The following is a 19672-nucleotide window of genomic DNA, read 5'->3' as shown; positions in this document are numbered from 1 at the left end:
CTTTGTTACCAAGCCCAGCGGAGGCCAGCTGGGTGTTTTTACAGATCAGAACTGGTACAAATAGATCCCTTAGCTTTTAGGAGTTTACAATGGACAGAAAGAGCCTCCACAGACTCAGCTCATCCTCACAGCTCTGTAACGTGTATCACACGGCATTACAGGTTGGAGAACTGAGACCCTGAGAGGTAGAGAGACCCGAGGGAACAATACCAGGGAAGATCAGAGCCAGGACTAAAATACAGGTCTCCTAAGTCCACGCCCAGCTGTCATACCCCAGGCATGAAGAGAGATCGGGGGTCCTGCATGATGAGGGAGGAGATGCATATTAGGAGCACAGTTGCCTACGAAGTCACACTAATAAGACACCTGCAGTGAGCACTCCCGTCCTGGGAACACATAGTCCCCTTTGAAATGCTGTGTCTGCAGCATCTCCTAACATACATTCTGCATACATTCTCCTCAGCTAAGCCCAAGAACAAGCCTCACTGTGTTCCACGCTGGTTCCCCACCCAGGGGACAACTAATGCATGAGACATTCAAATTTTCAACAAGGAGATGTGGCCCACACTTCCGGCCCCAGCTGACCGGGCCCACATCCTACAATGAAGGATGTAATGATGCCCCCTTGGTCCTCATGCCACCCAGCTCTCTGGGTCACAGAATGGTCCAGCAGTGCTTCTCAAACCTGAAGGGATCTCCTGGGCCTCTTGTTAGCATGCACATTCTGATTCAATGGGTGGCCAGGAGGGCCTGAAATGCTACACCTTGAGGCAGGGCTAGTAGGGCCATCGAAATCAGCTTCCTCTGTGCTTTCAAACTGTGATCCTGGGAAGTTCTGATGAGATGTGTCAGGGGACCATCTGAATGACCAGGAGGAAACCAGGAGGCCCTCTGCACCCTGCTTCAACCAGACTGGCTCTGCTTTTCCATTCTAGAAATTGAAATTCTTCATGAGATTTTGCTTGATAAAAGGTTCCTTTGTTTTCTAACTTTGAAAGCTGCTGCTTTAATCCAACTGCCTCGCTTTCCAGAAGAGGAGTTAGAGCGAGAGAGGATGAATGAGTCACCAGATGACACAGCTAATTGGTGGTCAAGTCCATTCAGAGCCCTGGTCTCTTCTCCATCCTATTCTTCTTCTCTGTGGGCTCAGGCTTCAAAAATGCCACGATTCTGTGGTTTCTCCTCTTGCTCTTGGGTTTACCAAAGTGAATCTACCAGAATCCCACAACGCTCGGGCTCTCAGAGGGGGGCAGACATCCTGCCTCCCCACACCAAGCACTGGCTCTTCAGAGTTGCCCTGCCATCTACACCTGACAAGTCAGGGCAGCCAGCAGAGGAGGGAAGAAGCTTACTGGAGGTAAAAATAAGGAGTGTTCCCCGAGGCAAGACGGGGGTGGGGGTTGGAACTGGTCCACAGATGGGCAGGCATGTGCTTGCTAGACCTCAGAATTCCTTGTCTCCAAGGAGGGGCCCACTTGACTCACCAGGGCACTTCCAGACAGCTTACTTCAAGCTGATGTGCAGCAGGCATGCTAGGGCAGCTGCAGGCCCCCAGCTGAAAGGGACAGTCTGTCACTGGCAGGAGCAAAGCAAGAGCTGGGGAAGGTACATGGAGGCAGGGGGAAGTCTCCGGTGAAGAGCATCTGACCGTGAAAGATCAGACACTCTGAGGCCAGCATGCTCGGGCCCGGGGACGATTTAAGAAAGCAGGAAACATGGTCCCTGGCTCCCCAAACCCTACAATCTGGAGAGGCTTTGTAGAGGTAAACAATGTATGTGAAACAATTAGACAACAACACAAAAACATGCAGTTAAAAGCTACACGGGAGAGTTCAGCATGGAACAGCCACAGTAGGTCAGCACAAAAGAGGCCACCATGTGCTAGAGGAGCACCTGGGGGAAAAGGTGTTGAATGCAGCATAGAGGCTGGGTAGATCAAGACAAGAGAGAAAGAGGTCATGGATAGTGATCTATGTGATCAGAAGAGCCAGTGGTTGCTATCAACAGCATCTGGGTGTTGGGGGTGGGGGGAGGGAAGCAACATGAAGTAAATCTTCAAGAAAGCAAGGGAGCCCTAAATGGTTTGGTTCAGTGGTTAGAGTGCCTGATCATAGACTGAAGGCTCATGGGTTCGATTCTGGTCAAGGGCATGTACCTCGGTTGCAGACTAGAATCCCTGGCCCTGGTCGGGGCATGTGTGGGAGGCAGACAATGGATGTGTCTCTCTCACATCGATGTTTCTATCTTTCTCTTTCTCTCTCCCTCACTTCAACTCTCTCAATGGGAAAAATATCCTCAGGTGAGGATTAACAACAACAACAAAAAAGCAAGGAAGAATGTATTTGGCTTGAAATCACACGAAACAACTGATCCAGTCCAGCCCACTCTCCATCTGCCTCTGCATTTCCACAGGGCTTTCATAATTTCCCAAGCTACTAGGCAGCTCCAAGAGCTCAGCTAGGATTACAGGCAGCGGGAGAAATGCTGAACTCCCCTTCATGGTGGTCCTGAGCCAAGGTCAATGTCATGTGTCAAAATTCAATATCCATATATTCTTTCTGGCTCCAGCTAATGCCTCTCTATTCAAAGACTTGGATATACTGAGGGAATAGAATCATGTCAGCCCCAGAAAGGACATCAACCCCAGAAATACAAAGAGACTAAATGCTTTGTTGGAAACCACTCAGTCAATTAGGAGGAACAAATCCATCAGCCCTTCTTTTCTACACACTCCTGTCTCTGGTCTGATCTCAACTTAAAAAGCAAGAGTGAGTCTTGTTAAAATCTCATCCTTGACTCACAATCTTCCCACATCTACATTTCTGAGGTAGGTAAATCTTAGTGAAATTCACTTCCCGAGGATGTGCTGCTCAGTCTAGGAATGAAATTGCAAGTCGTTCCACTTTCTGTCCTCATCACTTTATCACCCATCTCCATGGCACTATCTTCTGACCCCTGCCCTGTGTGAGCCAAAGCAATTCAGTGACCTGGAATTCTTCAAGGTCACTGGAATTACAAAAGGTTGTAAATAACAAATCTTGGACTCTGGTTCCTTGACCCCAGCCTTTCTCTGACCCAACCCAGGGTCAGAACTTCTCTACTGTCCTTCAGCAACCTGATTTGGATCCTTCCCAAAGTCCACCTACAACCTTCGGAGGAGTTAAGTTCTACATGAATAGTCATCGAAGACTGTTGGAACTGGAAGGAGCTGGACAAATGAGAAAACTAAGATCCACAGATATGAAATGACTTGTCCAGGGTCACACAGATCCTTGATAATGGGTGTGAACTTGAATCCTGGTCTTCCAACTCCCAGACCCCAGGGACTTTGAAACACCTTATCAGAAGATGGTGTTATTGCTCAAGACCCTGCCTGGCCTCCACTTAACCATTTGCCTTGAGCCTTTTGTAAGTGAAGACACATGTCTGATGACCACATAAGGAATTCTGGTGGGAAGGAGATGAGCCTGGGTCAGCTGTTTCACTTTATTTTACTTCACTTTAAAGCAGTGGTTCTCGCCCTAACCGGTTTGGCCCAGTGGATAGAGCATCGGCCTGCGGACTGAAGGGTCCTGGGTTCAATTCCGGTCAAGGGCATGTACCTTGGTTTCGGGCACATCCCCAGTAAGGGGTGTGCAGGAGGCAGCTGATCGATGTTTCTCTCTCATCGATGTTTCTAACTCTCTATCCCTCTCCCTTCCTCTCTGTAAAAAATCAATAAAATATGTTTTAAAAAAATGATTTAAAGCAGTGGTTCTCAACCTTGGCTGCACATGAGAATCACCTGGGAATCTTTTTAAAATCCTGATTTCTGGGCCTCATCCTCCGAGATTCTAATGTGCAGCCAAGGTTGAGAACCACTGCTTTAAAGCGTCAGCCGGAGGTGATTAAGGTGCTGACCAAGATGGCACACCTTTATTGCACAGTCACCTCAAGGAAGAAGGCAAGGCATATTAAAGGGACGTCTGCACAAACTGACTCATTAAAGAGTGAAATGGCAAAGCAAAGCTTATTAACAGCCCAGTTATATCTTGCAACAGTTGTGTGATTAATTTAGGTCCCTCCCTAATGCTTCTTTTCAGACATTCAAACCACTCATTGTCTGCGACCGTTTTGTCAAGCCCCGAGCAACAAAAATCCCACGCTCACACCATGTTCAGTTCTGCTGGGAAGAATCTGTGTGGATCTGGGAGACTGTTCTGAGTGCAATGAGCACTGGGCTAAGAGCCCAGGACACCTGGGTTCCTTTGTTGTTCCCTGAATAACCTTGAGCAAGAGGGTTCCTCTGTATTTCACCTGTGTGGGAGAGTGAACAAACTCCCAGGTGCCGTGCTGTGTAAGGGTCTGTGACATTGACTTATGCCAACATTTTCTTTTCTCTGCCTCTATTTAAAGCAGAATAAGAGCCTGGAAAACTAATGGTCATTGAACATCCGTTGGGTGTCAAGGATTGTGCTGGGGCTCACTCTAGACCAGTGGTCGGCAAACTCATTAGTCAACAGAGCCAAATATCAACAGTACAATGATTGAAATTTCTTTTGAGAGCCAAATTTTTAAAACTTAAACTATATAGGTAAGTACATTGTTATTAACTTAATTAAGGTACTCCTAAGGCTTAAGAAGAGCCACACTCAAGGGGCCAAAGAGCCGCATGTGGCTCTCGAGCCGCAGTTTGCCGACCACGGCTCTAGCCTAAATGTGGTGTCATATAAGCCCAAGATGTGGAACAGTGATCAGAAATGTAAAGTTGTTTATATAAAGTAACACAGTTAGTAAACCAAGGAGCTGAGATTTAAGTATGGTTCTGTCATTCAAAGGCTCTTACTTGTCTCCCTACATCACACTGCCTTCAATAAAAGATAAGTTCATATTATGCAGAGATTGATGGGGAGGGTGGAAGGGGGAGAAAGAGAGGAGAGAGAGAAGAGAGAGACCCGAGGATACAAATGATTTAAACACCAAGAGTCAAAAAGTTTAAGTAAATGTGTGGTGAGAGCTGAAAGGCACAAGTTAAAGTAGTGGTTGCCTTCTTAAAAGGACCAGAAAGTCAGGTCGAGCAGAGTGTGGTGATGGAAGGATTCAGGACCTGAGTGGACAAATTTTTTTTCTGTTGCTTTTTTAAGTGGAGGCTGAAATCCAGAATTTTATGTGAAACCATCTAATTAATATCTGCAGCAACTAACTCACGAAAACTCTAAACATCATGCAAACCTAATAACAATCCACCCACACCTAGATTCAACCCACAAGCCGCTACATGCAACTCTGGACATTTAGTATAACGTCCTAACCGTAGGCATGAGACTGGAACATTTCACACTGGGACCCTGGGAAGGCCTCCTCTCTGAATTTCCTTTTTAGAAAAAGTAAACTTTCTGGCATGTTCAGAGCTGAGATATCCAGGAACTAGGATCCCATCAAACCCCCTAAAATTACTGGGGCTCATACCAGGCATCCTTTTCTCTTTTGAGGAGTTGGGGGGAGCCATACATGCATGCCACTAAAGCCAGTAAGAGTATCCTTTTTTTTTCTAAAAAGCAACAAATTATTTGAGGGCACTTCGTTGAAAACTAGCTCTACCCCTATAGTTAAATCCAATTATACCATAATTATAGGGAGTCTGCACACATCAGAGCTCCGTTGGAAGAGAATGGGAACACCGCAGTTCTTCAAAACGCTGGCCAGAGGTAAACTATAATCTCACCGCCTGTCATCCTGGCAGAACCTTCATGGGAAAGAAGGCACACTTAGCTCTCGATTTTCCATCAGAGGACAGCCCCGTGGACACCTCCTAGCTGCTGAGTGCCGCTGGCTCTCGTAGAGCTCAGAAAAGATGGGAGGAGGGGGTGTCTCTTATTTCCTTTCCAACTCTTCAGAAAATAGTGGTCAGCTCATATTTCCAAACCCAAACAGAATTAGGCACTAGGCCTATGGAGAAAAGGAAATTCTCAGTCATTTAAAAATCTTTACCATTTCCTATTATTATTATTACTAGAGGCCCCATGCACAAAATTCGTGCAAGAGTAGGCCTTCCTTCCCCCAGCTGCCAGCACTGGCTTCCCTCCAGCACCCGGGACCGGGGCTTCCCTCACAGCCCCGGCTTCGTCCGGAAGGTCATCCGGTCTAATTAGCATATTATGCTTTTATAATTATAGATTATTATTATTGTTACTACTTGAGGTGGGGAAGAAAGAAGCACTAGATTTAAAAACAAACAACAACAACAAAAATACCCAAATCAGAAACTACAAGGAAAACCTTCCAAAGTGTCTCTCAGTCATTGCAAAAGAGCCTGTTTTAACTTGTCCATTTTTCATTCTCACAGGGACCCAGGGTCCTCAAATTTGAGGGAAATGTTAAATTGTCATTGTTGTTGGCTACATCACAAACAAGAGGCAGACAAGCTTCACTAAACTTGGAGGGTTTGATCTGTGCAATATTGTAACTGCACAATTAGTCAAATAATATTCTCCTGCTGAAAGTCACGGGGCATGTCTGTGCCCCTGTTGAAACCCTTTCACCATCTTTACAAAAATTCCTGAGTGTCGACCTATGAACCAGGAGGTCAAGGCTCAATTCCCAGTCAGGGCACATGCCCGGGTTGCAGGCTCCATCCACAGTGTGGGGTGTGCAAGAGGCAGCCAATCAATGATTCTCTCTCATCATTGATGTTTCTATCTCTCTCTCCCTCTTCCTTCCTCTCTGAAAGCAATAAAAATATGAAGTAAAGAAAAAAAACACAAAAACTCCTGGCTTCACTTTGAAGGGACCGTCTAGCACAGTGCCTACAAGGGGGCAGGTGGAGGGAGGGGCGGTTCAGGGCTTTCCTCGGGAGAGGGTTGATTTTGTGGAAGTAATATCATCTCTAATTCCTCCCTAATCCCCATCTCATTTTTGCTACAAAATACGTGACTGAAAGGAAGTTTCAATGGATTCATCAAGTAGGCATGAACCTGACCTCCTCGTGCAGGGCAGTGTGGGTTTTATATGGAAGAGGAAAGTAGCTGCGAATCTGAAAGTGTAATGGGAAGACTAAAGGTGGAAGTCTCGGCCCGAGGAGTCAGAAAGCCTTTTCCCCAAATCTAGATTCTAACACTTATTAGTCATGTTACCTCCTGTGAGTTACCTCACTTTCCATATCTTTGAAATGACTGTGCCATGGGATTACAGAGGAAATATGAGGAAAACCTGTATAATAATCTAAGAGAGACCTCTGGGGCATGTCTGTGGCCTGGCCCTGCCTTGGGAGGAAGTGACGGCCCAGCGAGAGGGAGAGAGCCAGCAGCCGCCTGCCCACCACAGGGAAGAGGCACGTGGGGAGGCCCACGTGGAGGAGGGGGGAGAGTGGGGAAAGAGAGAGGGGTGGCAGAGCGTCTCAGGGACAGTACATTCAGAATACTCAGAGGAATGTTTTAGATGGAGAAACGAGTGTAAGCAAGAGCACAGAGCAGAAGCATCATGGAGGCTGCATCTCCTGGAAAGAGAAAGCAGCCTGTGGGGCTGCCATTCGGGGTTCAGGACCAGAACTAGGGCCTTCAGCATTGCTGCCCCAATGTGCTGAGTGTCACTGAGAGCAAAGTGGGCAGGGGAGCCAGCCCTCAGCCCTGGGAAAGCAACATGGAGAGCCAGTGAGGGGGCGGGGGGGGGGGGGGCGGCAGTCATGGAGAGCCAATGAAGAGGGGTCATGGAGAGCCAGTTAAGGGTGTCATGGAGAGCCAGTGAAGGGGGAGGGGGTCATGGAGAGCTAGTGAAGGGGGAGGGGTCATGGAGAGCCAGTGAAGGGGGAGGGGGTCATGGAGAGCTAGTGAAGGGGGAGGGGGTCATGGAGAGCTAGTGAAGGAGGAGGGGGTCATGGAGAGCCAGTGAAGGGGGAGGGGGTCATGGAGAGCTAGTGAAGGGGGAGGGGGTCATGGAGAGCTAGTGAAGGAGGAGGGGGTCATGGAGAGCTAGTGAAGGAGGAGGGGGTCATGGAGAGCCAGTGAAGGGGGAGGGGGTCATGGAGAGCCAGTGAAGGGGAGAGGGTCATGGAGAGCCAGTGAGTGGGGGACAGAGTTGGGCTGGTAAACGCTTAGCAACTGGCTCTCGGGAGGACCCTGACTTGTAGCATGGTACAAGTCCTCCCACCAGGGCTGATTTCAAGCTACCAATGTGTTTAACAACCAGATGGCAAGCGACTCCGTGGAATTTTAACAAGCGGCTCTCTCTAGCAGGTGTTAGCCAGCTGCAGTCCAGCTCTGGGTTGGGTGGAGGAAAATTGGGGAACGCCAGCAGGTCCTCAGACCAGACACTGACTCTAGAAACTGGGTCCACCCGGTGACTCCCAAGTCTGCATTTTACCGTTTTGGACCCTTGGTTGCACTCAGCTTCATAACGACTGCGCAGCTCTTTGTTTTGGGGGACATCCCCGTGCATTACCCAGGCGTTACCGTCATGCCCACTCCACAATGACAATGGCACTCCACAGTGCCAGAGTCACTGTGACTCAACTAAACGGCACAATTAGCAATTTGGAGTCTGGGCTCAAACGTAAGTCTGCTCCCTTTCTGCCTCTCCCACCCCAAACAGGTGTCACCCCCGACACCTGGTTCATTCCAGTTCGGTAAGAATGAAGAGTCCCTCCCTCGCTCCTCCCCATCCCATTTCAAAAGATGCTGCATAGATTTGGAAAGTGGATCCCAGGGTTGAGCCTCAAGCTTGGTTCCTCTTCTTCCCCAGCTCCTTGTCAGCCCATCGCCCACCCCAGCATCACAAACCCAAACCCCTTCCCACGTGCTCCTCTGCGGCCCAGGAAGGCACAGCAATCTCATCACCTTCAGGCAATTTGCTTCGGCCCTGCTGCCTCTTCCCGCTTATTAAATTGTGGGATTGCCCCTCTTGCTGCAGCGACAGGGCTCCCGCGCTGCTTTATTGCTCTGTAGCTCAGAACTGCTGAGCTCAGCCACGGAGCTCGCTTCTCCAGACTCGAGAGATGGATGCGCTGGCACCCGCCAGCGTGTTCTGAGAGCAGAAACCAGTGCTCTGAGCCCCAAAACCATTCCCTAGCTGGAGGTCTGCTTTCTAATTGTTTTGTCTAAGGGCCCCACACTTGGCTTATTTCTGCAACAGATCATCAGATGTCTGAAAAGTTTTGCAGCGATCCAAACCTCCCCCTCTTTGTACCGCATTCATTTGCCCACCTAATCTCCTTTCTGGGACTATTAGGCAAGCCAGGCTGAAATGCTCTTAACAGTATAATTAGCCACAGGTCCGTATGTGCAGATGTGTGCACGCAGGCATGAGCACCAGCCCACTGGTGCTGAGCTCAGCAGCCTGGTGGCCTCAAGCTTGCCTGTCACCCTTTACCAGCTCCCCGGGTCAGTTTCTCCCCATTAAAACTTGCCCCTCTGCTGCTGATCTTCCCTCTTTATTTAGCAAATTCTAACTGGCATCTGATGAAACACAAAAAAATGCAGTGAGGCAGCCAGCAGAGATTGCCAAACTCGATTACCTGCCCAGATCTATCTCGCAGAGGTGCTGATGCGGAAGAGTTTGGCTTGGATTTTTTCCCTCCTAGGCAGGCTAGGCTCCTTCGGTCCCCTCCCATTTTTTTACTCCAGACCCCACAAGTGGTAAATCCACATCTGACCTAGGGAAGAGCTGACATTTTTCTTTTATGAAAAAAAATATTTTTTTTATTTCAGAGAGGAAGGGAGAGGGAAAGATAGAAACATCAATGATGAGAGAGAATCATTGATCGGCTGCCTCCTGCACGCCCCCTACTGGGGATTGAGCCTGCAACCCAGCATGTGCCCTTGACTGGAAATGAACCTGGAATCCTTCAGTCCACAGGCCAATTCTCTATCCACTGAGCCAAACCAGCTAGGGCTGGAACTGGCATTTTTCTATCTTTTCTAAGGAATAAGACCACCTGCCCATCTCTGCTCAAACCCCACCACCCCAAGGAGTCCCCGCTCCAAATTCTCTCTTTTCTTCAGTTGGCACAGTTCCTCTTGCATTTCCGAGCTCAGTGGGGTGGCACCTCCTCCATGAAGCCTTCCTAATATGCAAGGCAGGAATACAGGCTTCTCTTGGCTCCTATAGCGCCAGTCCAGGGGCTACCACACTTGTTCCTTTCTCTTGCAGCACAGGTCAGCGTGCCGGTTCCCTCTCTGCATGCAAAGTCTGTGTTGCGGGCCTGGCTCTTAGTCGTCCATTTGTCTGCAGCACCTGGTCAAGTATCTCCCATGTAGGAGGTGCCCAAATAAACGTTAAATGAAGATATGAATTAACAGATGACCCCTGCTTTTCCTCTGTGCTGTCCATACCCTCTAATTCCCCAAACACTGAGAGCCATGAGTCAAGGACTGAAGGAGCACAACCACCTCCTGTTCACTGTTTCCAGATCTCCCTCTCGGGGTTCAGGAGCTCAAGCTGCTTCAGCTGATCAAAGTATCTCCCATTGGAAACTTCCCCATTCCTCTGCTTTCCTAAAGTAGTCCCCAGATGTTGTAAACACAGAAAAATAAAATCTCCAATGACCATTCTCCACGGAAATGGAAGTTCCCCAAACCCAGAAAGCCTCCAGGCAGGTAGGAGAAATTGTGTGGAGCAGGTAAAGGCGGGGGCGGGGGGGGACGGAGGGACGGGGGGACTGGACAACAGTGTCCAGAGGAGCTGAGCTAAAACAATGGCTTTGCATTTGCCTGCTACAGGATTCCCTGGGCTCCCTCTTCTGCCTTGAGCAGGAAGGGGACAGGTAGGCCCTGGGGTTTTCCCCTCACCTGGAGAACTAGCTTAGGCCTTGGGAGGGAGGGGCCAGAGAGAGGAGACCTTCAATGGGCAGGCTTTGGCCCAGCTCCCCTCCTCTACAGCCTCGAGAGAATGTGCCCACCTCAGGGATGAGGGACCTTCAGCCCCTCGGAGCAGGACAACATCTGGTCACAGCTCCTGAAACTCTGGGACAGGTTCTGATCAATGCTGGAGCGGAGGGGGGCCAGGAGGGTGAAGGGAAGGGAGTGTAAGACCGGCACCCCAAGTTTCCTCAGTCACAGCCTCTCTTCACCTTTACCCATTTAACAGATGTTTATTGAGCACCTACAGATGCCGGGAATGTCTCAGAGCAGGGAATGTAGGGCTTTCTTTTCTTTTAAAAGGTCCATGGCCTAGTGCAGCGGTTCTCAACCTGTGGGTCACAACCCCTTTGGCGGTCGAACGACCCTTTCACAGGGGTCGCCTAAGACCATCCTGCAATCAGATATTTACATTACTATTCATAACAGTAGCAACATTACAGTTATGAAGTAGCAACGAAAATAATTTTATGGTTGGGTCACAACATGAGGAACTGTATTTAAAAGGCCAGAAGGTTGAGAACCACTGGCCTAGTGAGAGAGAAAGAGAGGACCTTGGGAACTATAAGATGATGTTTGTAGAAGCAGGCCCAGAGCACAGGATGTTATGTGCAGAGTGCAGATGTGATTTCGGGATACAGAGGCCTGGCCAGTGAAGACCAACCCAAAATTAACGTCCGTGCACAGCACTTGCACCGGACAAGTCCACAGAAGGGCTACAATGACGTGGGCGGGAAGGTGCAGTCAAGACGGCAGGAAGGGGCTTTGATTTGATTTACTGACCTGGATTCAGGGCTTTAGCCCAACCTGCTCAGACAGGTGTTCTAGTCCACCTGGTGGGGGCATGCAGGGAGCATGCCTGCTCCTTGCAGGTACCCCTAGGGGAGGACTTGCCCTCTTTCAGGGGGCTATATTAACTCCAGAATCACCAGGTTTCTTTTCCCACCTGTCTGTGTCCTGCAGGGTCTGTCTCTAAGAAAGCAGTTCTACGGGGAAGAGGTGATAGGAAAAGAAATTGTTCCTAATTCTACCCATGAGGCCACTAACAACAAATATAACCTTCTTCTAGGTGGCGCATCTGTGTGTACTTGAAAACACCTGTCATATGCCTCCTGCTGCTCCCTAGTCATCACTTCTCCAGACTAAACATCCTTAATCCTTCCTCAGAGTGACATATTTTCAAGCCCACCCACCATTCTGATCACCTTTTTCTCACTTTCATACTTGTATTGTACCTTTCTTCAAATGTGAAGCCTATAACGGAACATAATAAGCCAGGTGTAATCTGAGCAATATAGAGTAGAATAGGAATATCACCTCCCTTGTTTTCTCGCTCATATTTCTAATAATACAATCAAAGATAGAATTTTCTCTTTGACAGCCACATTATAACATTGAGTCTTGTAACGCTTACTATAAGCTCAAACCCTAAGTTGTTGTTGTTTTTTATTTCTGCTGTTAAACCACATCTTCCCCCCCTATGTTCATACACTTACTTTCTGGGCCAAAGTGACCACCTAGGAAGTGGCAGAAAAAAATTAGCAGGCATGCTCCTGGCTTTGGGCCCTTCCTGATAAACCTGTGGGGAGAGGCCCTCCTAGCTCAACACGTGGAACAGAGCGAGAGGCTGAGAGTGAGGGGTGATGACGGCTCCAGTCTGTTGGCAGCCCAAAGGGCACCCTCCCCCACACCTCCAGGCCATGTGCTCTGATGTCCCCAGCAGGTTCTGGGAACAAGCTGTCTCCTTCTGTCACACTACCCGTCCTGTTTCACCCTGAGAGGTCACGATGCCCACTCCAAATGGGCTCTTGGACACCTCGGTAGCTTCTCTTTCTGTGCCCTTCCCCAGGATGAAGAACTGACTGCACAGGCCTTGATGGAGGGCAGTGGGCACCCATGCTAGGCATGAAGGCGGAGCTGCAAGATTAGAAGAGCTTATAACCAGAATTTAGTCAGGAGGGACTGGTAGGTAACTAATGCTAATCCGGTGTTAGAACCCTTGGGAGAGTTTGCAATCTTTTTCCTGTTTCCTCAACAGCTAAAGATGTGACAGTAACATATGGGCTTGGAAGTCAGAGCAGAGGGAATGGCAGTCCAGAGAGGCCCGTGGGGCCCAAAGATCTTCTCACAGTAGAGAATCCGTGGCTAGGTCGAGTTGAGGGGGAGAAGGAATGAGGATCGAGGGATATGCATACAGGACATCAAACCAAAACATGAAGCCCAAGATTAGAGAAAGTGAGCAAACACCGTGACATGGCCAGCTCCTGAGTGGAGACGGAGCCCTGTGCTCCAGCCCAGCCACCTGCCCTGCCCCCTCCACTCCTCTCTGCCCTCACACTCTCCCTCCTCCCACAGGCATGCGATCCTTGAAAGAGCCTGGGAAACGCCCCTGGTAGATGTGGGGGAAGGGAGGACATCTAGAGCCTTTGCCTCTTAAGTGACTTTGGAACAAAGAGCCAAGATTGAGGGATGCGGGGACAGGAGGCTACCAGCAAAGCCACCCTGCTATGCTTCCCACCCCCCGACCCCCGCCCAGATCCACCATACAAACTAGTATGTTTGGACCAGTCCACAGAGCATCCTCCTGGACCTCGGTGAATCAGGCTGAGGGGAAGGTAAACAATAATCACAGTAACTCCGGGCAGGTGAGTCTGTCCTGGCTGTGTTGGCTGCGTTATTGTTTGTTTCCATTTTCAAAGGAATGTAGAGGTCAAGATGCCCCCTGGAGGGCGAAGCATAGGACCAGCAGGACCTCTGCTTGTTTTCCACCCTGGGTGCCACTGCTGCCCTCCCTTTACCGCACATTTTAGGGCAGTCATATCTCCAGCAGCTGGCCTTCTGCCTCTAGTCCCACCCTGGAGCACAGTGAGCTTCTGAAGCAGGTGAGGGCTCCTTCCTCGGGGTTTCCATTCCAGTGGGTCCTAACCCACCTCCAGGCCTCCCTCCTCTGTCCAGGGCCAACTCAAATGCCGCCTTCTCTGTGGGACCTTCCCTGAACCTCAGAGATGAAAATTGACATAGTCTTTTGGGGGAGTATTCAGAGTGTTTTTCTTATGGGCCCGTTTTGATATCTGTGCATGTATATGAATATCTAAGTTGGGAGTTCCTAAAGGGTAGAGAGCTCACACACCTGGTGCATGGTTGAGTGAGGTGAAGTGAGGCAGGAGGGAGAGCGTGTATCACTGAATGACTGACTGACTGACTGAATGAATGAATGAATGAATGACAGGAAGGGAGAGAGAGGAGGGCTGGGCAAGGGTCCAGGGTCTCTAACTCACAAGTATATGTGTATGTCTTACCAGGGACTCTGCTTCTCTCTCTAGATTCCTAATTGAAAAAAGGGAGAGCTGAGGCTACACTAAGGCAATTTGGGTCCAGTTGGCAGCAAAATTGTGTGCCCTGACAGTTTGGGAAGGAGTCCCCACACTGAAGAAAGCTGTCACCCAGGAAATCTCCCTTCCCTCATCCTCCATGGAGCCTTTTCTTCTTCCGGGAAAAGGTGCCGCATGCCCCAGACAAGTGCGAGGCCTCCGGAACCAGGGAAGGCAACGTGGAGAGTTTGTTATCAAGAGCCCTCAAGAGCAGGTCAGGAGGTCCAGGTAGACTAGAATCGTGACCCTGCATGAACGTGAGACAGAAATTCTCTTCTCAGGGCCTCAGTTTCCCACCTGTTTGGTAAGAGGTTTGGATGAGCAGATTTCTAAAGAGCAGTTAGGATCAACATCTAGGAAGGGCTGTGGAACAGGACTGCACCAAGATGTCCTCTGCACCAGGCCTTCCATCCCTTCCCTACCTGGAGAAGGGGAGCATCTACCTTTGCTGCACCCCAGGTTCGCCTTGAAAACACGTGGAAATGAGGCAAGAATTCAGGTGAAGTGCACTACATGAGAGGAGGCTTCCATTTCCCTTACCTTCCTGCCAGAGGGCGAGTGGGGAGGGAGGAGCAGGCGCAGGGAAGAGGGGGCTGGGATGGGAGCACAGTTGAGCAACTTCCCCTCACAAAGAGTGGTCTCTTCCCCACCCCGGGAATGGAAGGAAAGCAAGTTGCAAAGTCTCTTGGGTTGCAAAAGCCCCTTGCTTCTCATGGGAGAGCAGCAAACTTAGTCTGTGCTTCATATCAGAATAACCGGGAGGTGGGCCTCTGCTGAGACCCTGGGGCCTCTCTCTAAAGCTGTCCTGGGATGGGCTGGCTTCCTGAAGTGCACAGCATAGCGCTAAGAAACGGGGTCACAGCTGAAAGCTCAAAGGACCATGGATTCCTGCTGCCTACACACAGGTACACACACACACACACACACACACACTGCTTCTTCCAGCCCGGATAAGATCTCAGCATTCCCTTCTTTCCTGCAGGTCTTCCAAAGGCCAAAGCTTCCTCGGCCAGCACTCAGATAACCTGCAGACTCCCCAGGGATGCAGACCTCACCTCCCTTTCCTCCCTTCCTGGTGTTCCCAGAACAATAAGAAAGTAACATTAGTTTGCAGAGCAGCCTCGCCATTCAGGGCCTCCTGGGGTGTGGGTCCTGAGAGGCGGGGCCAGCAGCCCGGGCCCTCTCTCCATTGGTTGGGCCCAGCAGGTAACCCGAAGCTTTGCTGCGAGGTGCATAAATAAAGAGTGAAACTAGTGCCACCTCCTTGAAAGGGGCTGAGTGCTTCTTCTCCCTCGCCTTGGAAAAACCAGTTTCTCTCTCTTTCATTGTCTGTTACCAACTTCTATTCCAAAACTTCAACAGAACCCCAACCATATTCCAAACTGTCTTTTTCCAGCTACCTTTGGCCCCTCCACTCCAACTCACTTTCCTCTGCTCTCGTATGCCTTCTCACTGAAGGGAGAATGGCTTTGGGACCCACCCCTACCTTTCCCTCAGGAGCCATTTCTGTTCTGCACGGGCCTGCAGCACTGGACACTTTATACAGTAAGTAGTTCTCCTTTCTCATTTCCTGTCCTCAAACCTTAGGAGTGGAAGAACATTCCAAGACTTGGAATTCCTTTTCTTTCTCTCATGTGCGTGAGCCTGCAGCCTCCCCTTTGCTTGAGTTATCTTTTGAAAACTCTATTGATGGTTTCGAGTCAAGCTCATAATAGGCCCTGCTGTGTTGTTGAAGGTGCAGACACTCATACCTACAGGTGAGTCCGAAATCTCTGGATCTGCGGGGCTTTGGGAAAATAACGCTGAGAGGCAGCCTCCCCAGAATCACTGGGCAGGAAGAGCGGAGGATGGACGGTGGAAAAGGCCACATTCACTGGAAGTGAATCACCACCTTCTCCAAGGCGAACGTGGCTGACCCTGCTGTTCTAACCAAACCTCCAGCTCGCTCGGGGTTGTCTTGGGGATTTCCACTGATCCCAGGCAATAAAGCTCACCCGTATTAGGAGCTGGCGAGGAACGGGGGTGCTGAGCAGTTAGGCACCAGCACTGCAGCTCTGTCTGATTCCTGGAGATTGACACAACCCGAGGAGCTGGGGGTGGGCGGGCTTTTCAGTCCTGGGCTGGAAGGTGCGGTGCTAACAGGAAATCAAGGACTTGGTTCCCTTCTTTGCTTCTCCGTCCAAGTTGGTTTTATTAGGAAGCCATTTGAGGCAAGTCCCGAGGGCAGCTGAGGGCAGGAAAACAGTCACTGAATGAACTTACTCTATGAGTCAAACACTTGCCTGGTTTGCTTCTTGTGCCCAAACCCTCCTCAGTAAGTGGCCAAGGAGAGGTCATTGGGGCATCACGTTGGCAAAGGCATGGTGGACAGAAGAATCTTGAACTCCGGGCGAGGGGTCCAGAGTGCTCAAGGCCCCTGATACAGCTCTGTCTGTAGTCACTGAAGGTCTGCAGGGTGAGGGGAGGGCGCTAGGAAAGGGCCTGCTTTGTCTGGGGTCTCTAAATAACACGAGTGCTGCCTATTGTCTGCATTGTCTTTCACAGCGTGCTTCTACAGACACGGGGCCTCCGGAGTACCCATCCTGCAGGCCAAGGACCCCATGTGAAGGCGAGGCGCTCCGCACACACTCACCGAGGACCTGAAGAATCTGGTGGGCCATTCATGGTGGGAGGATGAGAGTGGGGTAAGGAGGGTCTGCAGGGAGGCTCACTGGCCCCTTGGCTTCCAAGTTGGGCTAAAATCCAAAGAGAATGCAAAGAATCCTCCCATCCCAGAACTCTTTCCTCCCACCCTCCCCTGCCATTGTTTATCAGAGCCAAACGGGAGGGAGGTCTCTAACATAGGCCAAAGGCATGGCAGGACGATGTGGTGTGGACCATTCACAAGCAGGCCACGTTTCTCTCATGACTGAACTGAGGATTCATGAGGAAGGCCGAGTGGAGGAGGATGGGCCAGCCTTCTTCCTCTCAGTACCCACGGACAGCGGGGCTCTTCCTCGGCCATGGCTAGGACCCCCAGCCCTTGCTGAGGAGTCTTTTTCAGAGGCCCGATGCCCGGGGCTGGGGAGGCTGGATGTCAGGGGAGGAGCCACGTTCTAAGCTGCTGCCTCCCAGCATCGGGTCAGAACAAGCCCCAGGAAGAAAGTATTCCAAACAACAGGGCGGATCTGCCCTAACTACCCAGTGTGTATGTTGGTGCTGAGAACAGCCTTTTATGGGGTTTGCACTGAGCCACGGGCATGTCTGAACACAGCAAGGAAGAGGCCCGGCAGCAGCCGCACAGCCACCGGTTCGTGGGCACTTCTCTTCCGAGGTTGGGCAGGCCTCAGAGCCCTAGTTAATTCAGTCTCTGAGAGCCGGGCCATCTCCTCCCTCCCCACAGCCCCCAACCCTATGCCTCCAAAAGGTGAGGTTGTGCCATTTCCAAAGAGACTTAGAAAAGGATGTGGGGCCACCAGAAAGCAGATGTCCTGGGTAAGTCTACATCCAGCAGCGAGACCCGGGAGTCTCACCCTCCTCTGGCCCGCACCCCCAGCCCAGCCGGGGTCCTGGTCCCTCCCGAGCTCCTCAGCCCCTCCTCCTGATTGCCCGCTGGCAGATGGGCCTGCCAAGTGCTGTCCACGCTCACTGGACAGTGCATTCTGGAGAGGAGGCCCCGTCCCTGCATCCCCTCACCTTGGTGAGCAGCTCCATAGGTGATGGGTTTTTCTAAAGTAACTTCAGAACACCTGACTGCCACACCGAGCTCAGTCACATCACACACAGGGGGACACAGACAAAGGAGGGAGGTGGCCAGCTCCCCAACAAGGGAGACAGAGAAGTTCCCCCTGGATATGCCTGCATGGCTGCCTCGGGGGTGAGAAACAGCAGATGCCAGGCCCACAGCCCAGCCCGCACTCAGCACTGTCCGCAGGTGCTGCAGACACAGGGTGGCTTGGCGAGCCTGCTCTCTACAGCCCATGGAAGGCAGTGATCCTGGGAGGGCAGTGTATCCAGGTCCCCCACATCTCCCACATCTGCGATTCCAAGATCCCGAAGGCCTGCGACCAGGCAGTAACCCTGAGAAAAAGACCCCCAGACGATCCATGTGTTTCTCTTGTCCTTCATTCCACCGGAGTCTGTTTCATACCCAACCAGATTTCAGTGGAGTGAAGTTCAGGAGGCATGGAGCTGACGCCACAGCCGCAGCAGCCCCAACAGTGGCAGCGGGGGAGCTCTGACTTAGAAAACGGAACCCCAGGGAGAGATGGGATAGAGGAGGAGACCCTGGAGCGAGAGTCTTCTGCAGAGGGGACGGGTGTAGGCGGATTGGGAACAGCACCACAGATAGGAACCGCCTTCTAAATGCCTGCAACGGGAATGCGTGTTTTCTGTAACTTACAAACATTAAAAAGTTGTCCGTCTGCTGGAAAGCTGCGTCTGTGCTTCATGCTGTTGGATGCTGACTCCCTGACCGAAGTCACCTCCCCTTTGGGTTAAAAGGGAGGCCTGAGGGGGAACAGTCTATCAGCCCCGTCTGTCCTTGGGCTTCCAGGCAGGTGGCTGAAACCTGACTTGCAATCAGCAAGGAGCCCCGCTGCCCCAGCCTCCCCGCCCGCGGTGCCAGCAGGACCTGCAGAATGAGGTAGAAAACCCCCCGTAAGATGTGTTTAAACCCACTTACATCGTAATAAAGTAAATGTAAATAAGACCTAAGCGAAGGCAGGTGGCAGATATTTCAGACGCTGTACAAGATGTATCTCGGAGGGAGTGGGTGTCAATTCTGCAAAGATTAACATGCTTGAACATATTTGACACGCACAAAAAAAAAAATGCCAGATCCAACATTAATCCTTTATCAATTGTAATTGCCTTTATATGGGTCTCGTCTCCCCACGATACATGCTGAACACACCAGGCTCGGTAGAAATCTGGGAGGAAAAACACAAATAATACGCCTCAGCTGTCAGGGCCTGTGATTTGCTTTGATGGATTTGACACTGATTTCCGTGGCTTTACAAGCCTGTGTGATTTTTTTAAAAACTCCACCTCTCTCCTTTAGGGAAGGAGAAGGTTGTGGGGAGGTTGAAGGGGGGCAGGGTAGGGGAGGCCCCTAAGTCCTAAGGAAGTCCGCAGTTATGGAGGGGGGATGCCCAAGGCTTTCTCTTAATTGCCCTTCCCTTAGGTAAACAGGGTCTCCTTCAAGGAGCCAGTCTGGCTAAGGAGGCAAGCTCTGAACAAAGCCTGGCCCTGCTGAGTCTTCAGAAAAACCGGTTTTCACCTCCAGAATGTGCCCCAGGCGGCAAAACTCAATAGAGCCCCCTGGCCTGGCAAAGGGTGTTTTTCTTAGGAGCTCCCTATTAAGGAGATTCCGGCTTTGTGGGGGCATAAGCTGTCACTTGGGTATCTGAGTCCCTCCCCCAGCCAGTGACCTCTGAGGAGAGGGGCCCCTCTACCCTCCCCCCCTCCTCCCTGGGACTCTTTCCCTGAGGA

General features: G+C 50.7%; 1 long non-coding RNA gene across 1 annotated transcript; it reads left to right on the top strand.

Annotated features, from left to right (window-relative positions):
• Window positions 1-15535: 15535 nt before the first annotated feature.
• On the top strand, window positions 15536-18567 carry LOC138996049 (uncharacterized). The gene is made up of 3 exons (XR_011468721.1): window positions 15536-15957; window positions 16745-16851; window positions 18338-18567. It is a non-coding gene; the product is annotated as an uncharacterized lncRNA (long non-coding RNA).
• Window positions 18568-19672: the final 1105 nt, after the last annotated feature.

The sequence above is a fragment of the Myotis yumanensis genome, unplaced genomic scaffold (genome assembly GCF_028538775.1).
Source record: "Myotis yumanensis isolate MYYU_CA2020_CCGP unplaced genomic scaffold, mMyoYum1.0.hap1 SCAF_17, whole genome shotgun sequence".
Lineage (NCBI taxonomy): Eukaryota > Metazoa > Chordata > Mammalia > Chiroptera > Vespertilionidae > Myotis > Myotis yumanensis.
The sequence above is the reverse complement of the archived record's forward strand: the minus strand, read 5'-3'. Positions and strand labels throughout refer to the sequence as shown.